The sequence below is a fragment of the Neovison vison genome, chromosome 10, assembly GCF_020171115.1.
Source record: "Neovison vison isolate M4711 chromosome 10, ASM_NN_V1, whole genome shotgun sequence".
NCBI lineage: Eukaryota > Metazoa > Chordata > Mammalia > Carnivora > Mustelidae > Neogale > Neogale vison.
The window spans coordinates 31,566,907-31,572,906 of NC_058100.1; the positions used below are offsets into that span (position 1 = coordinate 31,566,907).

General features: G+C 60.1%; 1 protein-coding gene across 8 annotated transcripts in view; it reads right to left on the reverse strand.

Annotated features, from left to right (window-relative positions):
* Positions 1–5,568, reverse strand: part of GPR161 (G protein-coupled receptor 161) — a 42,829-nt gene extending 37,261 nt beyond the window's left edge. For 5 of the 8 annotated variants that reach the window (XR_006386605.1, XM_044266896.1, XM_044266895.1 and 2 more), the window contains exon 1: positions 2,727–3,347. The gene's annotated coding sequence lies outside the window, so the exon portion shown is untranslated. Of the gene's footprint in view, positions 1–2,726; positions 3,348–4,641; positions 4,691–5,060; positions 5,086–5,514 lie in introns of those variants that run through there. The other 3 variants (XM_044266893.1, XM_044266894.1, XM_044266892.1) reach the window with 3 other exon arrangements.
* Positions 5,569–6,000: the final 432 nt, after the last annotated feature.

The following is a 6,000-nucleotide window of genomic DNA, read 5'->3' on the forward strand; positions in this document are numbered from 1 at the left end:
GTAAAATATCTTTAAGTGAAAAAAAAGCAAAGAAAGAATGAAAAAAAAAAGAGAAAATGTAAGAAATATAAGTTAATCCTGAGACAGGAGAAGGCTTCCTAAGCAGGACAGAAAACTTGAGGTCCACAGAAAAGTGACACAGATTCAGCCTCATAAAAAGTCATCACTTCTGCACATCACAGTGAGCAAAGCTGGGGAAGAAAACAAAAAGGCAAGATACTTGACTTATTAATAAGAAAAGAATTAAAGTCCAGAATTTAGAAAGAGCCTCAAGAACTGATGATATATCACAAACAATTTGACAGAAAAGGATTTCATGGGGCAATTTGAAAGAGTGTAAATTGATTAAACTTTTTTTTTTTTTTTTAAGCATTAACTTGAGAGACCCTAAAATGCACAGAACTCTACTAGGGAAGGGTCTCTTAAGACGTACGTTCATTTTTTAAAACTCCATTAGCAGACCAGGGTAGCAGAATGGTATGCTACCATATTTAGAGAGAAAATAACAGGAAAACACATTTACCTACAGATGCACAGGCTTTCTCTAGATGAATACACAAAAACTGGAAAAATTGGTTGCATCCAAAAAGGGAAATGGAGGGCTGAGGTAGGAGGGAGCTGTTGACTTTCACAGCCTGTGAATGTTGTGCTTCATATATACTAACTAACCCCAAGCATGACCAATCCCCAAGCAAGTAAACCAAGTAAGTCAATAAATTAAATCTTCTTCTGCACAATCTCCAGATCCCAATAAACAAAGGGAATTATGCTTAAATAAACATTTTAAACGACATACCCTTTGGCTCACCAGCTTTACTGGTAGGAGCACGTTTTATGCAGAAATGCCCCCACGTGCACAGGGACGTGTTTGACTACAGCGTTATTACAAGGCAGGAAGCTGGAATCAGTCGAGGCACCTGTAAACAGGGGATTGTGCAAATGAATCATGGTGAATCTCCACCATGAAATACTATGTAGCCATTAAAAAGAATGAAGCATACCTAAGTTCTTTTTTTCTTTTAAGGGTTTCACTTATTTATTTGAGAGAGAAAAAGAGAGGGAGCAAGTGGAAGGATGGGCAGAGGGAGAAGAGAGGCTGACTTCCCGCTGAGCAGGGAGCCCGACAAGGGGCTCGATCCCAGGACCCTGGGGCTGTGACCTGAGCCGAAATGCCACCAGGCGCCTCTCTGTGTGTGTTTGTTGGTAAGTAATCTCTAACCCTAACATGGGGCTTGAACTCATGATCCCAAAATCAAGAGTCATGCGCTCCACCAAGTGAGCCAGTCAGGTGCCCCCATGTTTGTGATACCGGAAGACATCCAAGTCCCATTGTTTTTTCTGTTTTCTTTGTTGTTGTTTTTTAATTTATTTACTTGAGAGAACGACAACAGTGGGCGAGGGAGAGGCAGGCTCCCTACTGAGCAGGGAGCCCGATGCAGGACTCGATCCCAGGACCCTGGGATCAAGACCCGAGCCGAGGGCAGACACTCAACTAACTGAGCCAGGCAGGCGCCCCCCCAAGTCCCATTGTTAAGTTAAAAAAGTAAGTCACAGAGCACACAGTAATATATGATCCCACTTATGTATTTTTAAAAGCATTTGCAGTATAGTAAGGCTGGTCCTAAAGCTGGCAATGCAGATAACATTTTTACCACGTTGTGCAGTATTGTACCAAGAACCCACGTATTCCACATTCATCTGTACGTCCAGACTTGGCTGGCCTACACTTAGGCACTGTAGAAGGCCTAGAAGATATTACATGCACAGGGGTTCCCTCTCTGGTGAGGAGAGGGAAGGAAGAAGTAGAGGGAATTTTATTTTCCCATATCTTTCTCTGTTTAAAAAAACTTTTATAATAATTCGTGTTTTTTTAAAAAGTTACTGCCTTCCAGGCATGCTTTCCATTATTCATCCAAGGTCACATTTTGCAAGTGGGGGGTGGGGTAGGTGCAGGCCGCCTGACCTCAGACGGTGCTCCTGACCCAGTGCTCCCTCCCCTGCTCCTGGAATAAAAACCAAACCCAGACCCCAGTCTGCTGTGTCCCCGTCTCACCCCAGCTCACACAGAAAACGCCCCCTTTAGGCTCCCATCCTTCCTGAATAGATCTGCCCTGAAGCCTGCCGGGCCTGTAACTGGCCAAGGGAGCGCATACCACCGGGCAGCAGGCCTTTTCCGGGTGGAAGGCTAGAGTCAGATCGATGCACCTGCTGCGGAATGAAGGCCTGAGCAGTAAAGTCAGCTCTTCCTCCCGGCTCCAGGCAGCAGCCACAGCAATCTCCCGTTTTGTTGATGCTTTTTGTTCTCAAAGAAAAACAGCTAAAAGACGCCACACTCCCCCCCCCCTCCAGTCACGCTTTAGTGCATCTCAGGAGGACAAGTGCTTCCCAAGGTCTAGCCCAGAGGCAGCAAGCTGGCAGGCAGTCTGCGGGTTAACAACCGGCCTCCACGCATAATTCGGTTGCTCTCCTCATTCTGAAAACTGTTCTGAATTAGTTGCCAACTTTAAAAACATGGGATTTTCCCCCCATAAAATGTATAGCTTTCCCCCAAAATTCAGGCCAAGCAACACGGTGCTGGAGCTCCATGGCACCTACCCGAGTCTCCTTACAGGGAAGCATGCTCACCCCCCACCTCTGCAAACGCCCCACCCCACACCAGCCCTCCTCCTGCGGGAAGGCTTCCTGACTGTCCCAGGCAGCAGCACAGCTCCCCCACAGGACCGCACCTCCTTTGCTGGTCATGCAGGTCAGTTCCAGGTCAGCCCATGCCACCTTCCACGGAACCCAAAGAGCTCAGCCCTTTGAGCACGCCGTCCTCCGCGTCGGACACTCCCAGCACGCAGGGCTGCAATGCAAAGAGATGGTAGGAGATGGCATGAGCTCCTGAGGTCTTGGATTTAGTATCTAAAATGCCCATCAAAAATGCCAATCTAAAATGCCTCTTTTAGATGGGTCCCTAATCTTCCTGCCAGGGCGGAGAGCTTTGGGGCAGGGAGAAGCTCTGTGTTTGAGGACCCGTGTGTGTGAAAAGCTTTGCCGAGTGCAGAGTCCTGAGTTCAATCCTGGCTCCTGGGCCCAGCCTTACCTCTCCTGAGTCTGTTTCCGCACCTCTGAAACAGGGTAACCGCCCTTCACAGGCGAAGTGAAAGAAATTTCTCAAAGTGTGTATTAAAAGTGCTTATGAACATCTTACAGGTACAAAACAAGACCCGTGTGGGCTGGAACAAGAAAAGAGGGACGCTTTGGAAGAAGTGACAGAAACGGGAGACACAAATCCCAGTTAAAGAAAGTGGGATGAGGGGCGCCTGGGTGGCTCAGTTGGTTGGGCGACCGCCTTCGGCTCGGGTCATGATCCTGGAGTCCCGGGATCGAGTCCCGAATCGGGCTCCCTGCAGGGCAGGGAGTCTGCTTCTCCCTCTGACCCTCCCCCTTCTCATACTTTCTCTCTCTCAAGTAAATAAATAAAACCTTTAAAAAGAAAGAAAGAAAGCGGGACGAAGAGCCCCTGTCTGTGTGATACGAGGTCCGCCCACGCTCTCTGCTCGGAGGGCCTGGGAAATGCGACTCCTCGCCGGGCCCCAGTCGCAGTAGGCTGGGTCGGAAGGGCGAGCCCCTTCCTCTGCCCCCTCACTTCCCTGGCCGGGTCCCAGGGACCGAGGCGGCGGCCCAGCGGGGGAGGGGCGCGGTGACCCCGTCCTCCGCAGCCCCCAGCTCGCTCCGGTGGCCTTGCCCAGTTGCCATTATCCACCCTGGACACATCCAGGCACGAAGGTCCCCCCCTCCGAAGCCACACCACCTCCCTACGCCACAGCGAGGACGACCCAACGACTGCTCGCGAAAGAAGCGCTTCGCAGCCGCGGCGGAAAGGGACCGGGGCGGACCGACAGCCGCGGACACGCGCCAGAGCGGTGCCGACGCGCGGCGCGGGGCTGCGGGAAAGCAGAGCCCTCGGGGGCGCCCCAGAGCGTCCCGGTTCCCCATCCCGCGGGGTCCGCTCACGGGCCTTCGTCCAAACGTGCCGCGGGCTTCGGTCTGGCCCGGAGGCTGGGCGAGGCCCCCAGAGCTCACCGCACCTCCTCCCGCGCGCAGGGTCGGCCCCGCGACTTCAGGGCGCGCCTCTCACCCAGGCTGGGGGGTCGGGACAGGGCGCGGGGCCCGGCCGGGACGACGAGGCTCACCCGGTCCGCACGGATTCCAGCCGGGGGCCGAGGCCGCCTCGCACCCCCCAGCCCCCCGCCGCCCCGAGCGCAGCGTGAGCCCCGCCTTGAGGGAGCGGGACGCCCCGCACCGGGCCCCGCGCGCGCACCGAGGTGCTCCCCGCCCGGGGGTCTGAGAAGGGGCAGCGGGCGGCGCTGGAGAGTCCGGCCGGGGGGAGGGGGCCTGTCGGAGGCCGCGGCCGCGGGGCAGGGACGCGCCCCCAAGATGCTCCCACAAAGGGCTCCGGCTGCCCCGCGGCGGGCGGAGCGGGGCGGGGGCACAGCCCGTACCCGCCGCGGGGCGCGGAGCAGGAGGAGCGCGGGGGGTGGGGGGAGCGCCGAGACCCTCCCCGCGCGCCCGCCCTGCCCGGAACTCTGCCCCGCTCCGGCCCGGCCCGCCCGCCGCCCCCGGCCGCCCCCGCCCCGCCGCCCCCGCCCCGCTCACCGCGCCGCCGCCGCTCAGGGCCCGCCCGGCCGCCTCCCGCCTCGGCCGCCGCTTCCGCCCCCGCCGCGCCCGCCGACCTCGGGTTTCGGGTTTCAGGCCGCCCCGCGCCGCCCCTCCCGCCGCCGGCACGCGGACCCCGGCGGGCGCAGGCCCGGGAACTTCGCGGCGCTCCCGCCCCTGCCCGGCCGCGCCGCCCCTCCCCGTCCCTCCCCTCCCCATCCCTCCCCTCCCCGCTCCCCGGAGCCCCCCGCGCCCCGCCCCGCCCCGCGCACCCCTCCCCAGCCCCGCGCCCCGGGCTCCGCGGCCGCCCGCCCTCCCGGCCGCCTCCCGCCGCTCCCCCGCCCCGGGCCCCGCCGGCCGCCCTTTGTCTCGCCCTCCCCGCCTCGGCCCCGCTCGCCGCCTCCTCCGGCCTCACCGACCCGGTCGCTCGGGCCCGGGCCGTCCCCTTCCTCTCCGCCGCGCGCCCACGTCCGGCTCTCCCGGCTCCCCCGGCCGCGCCTTTATTCATCCCCGCGACGTCGACGACCCTCTGCCGCCGCCGCGCCCGGTCCTGCGCCCCGGAAGCCGCGCGGGGAGCGGCCGCGAGCCCCGAACCCACGGCCCCCGGGAGCGGGAGCGCAGACGCGGTGCTCGGAAGCGGGGTCCGGAGCCGCGACCCCCGCGCAGGCCCGCTCGGCCCGTCCGCAGGACCCGGGGCTGAGTCCCCGCTCCCCTTCCTCCTCCCCCCCGCTCCTCCTCCCCCCGCGCCCCTTCCCCGGCTCCCCTCCCCCCCGCTCCCCTTCCCCGGCTCCCCTTCCCCACGCGCCCCTCCCCCCCGCTCCCCTTCCCCGGCTCCCCTCCCCCCGCGCCCCTTCCCCTCCCCACGCTCCGCACCGGCTGCGCCGCGGCCCCAGTGCCGGGAGGGAAAGTCCCGGCAAACCGCGAGCTGCGGGCGGAGCGCGGGGCCGTGGGACCGGCGGGTCGCGACGCACAAACCCGGCTCCCCGGACTCCCGCGAACGCCTCCGCGATCCGGCTGCGTGGACGAGTGTCCGGACTCGCTCTTCCCCGGGCTCCGGCCTGTCGCCCGGCCTGGAAGCACCGGTTGGAGCCGCGATTCACGGCGCGGTCTCCGGGGACTCGCGGGATGACGGGGACCAGTTAATGGGGCCTTAATGCTCCCGAGGGGCGGACGCTCTGTTCGCTGCAGACGGGACGCTGGAGCCGCTCTGAGTCCGGTCCCTGGAAAGCCCGAAGCTGGAGCCGTTTAAAGCACTTTGTTCTCCGGAGTATTTTAGACTTTTATTCTGAAATCCCTGGGTTTTGGGTTTTGTTTTGTTTTGATTCGCACTGACTCAGGCACTGGCTAATCTTGAGGACC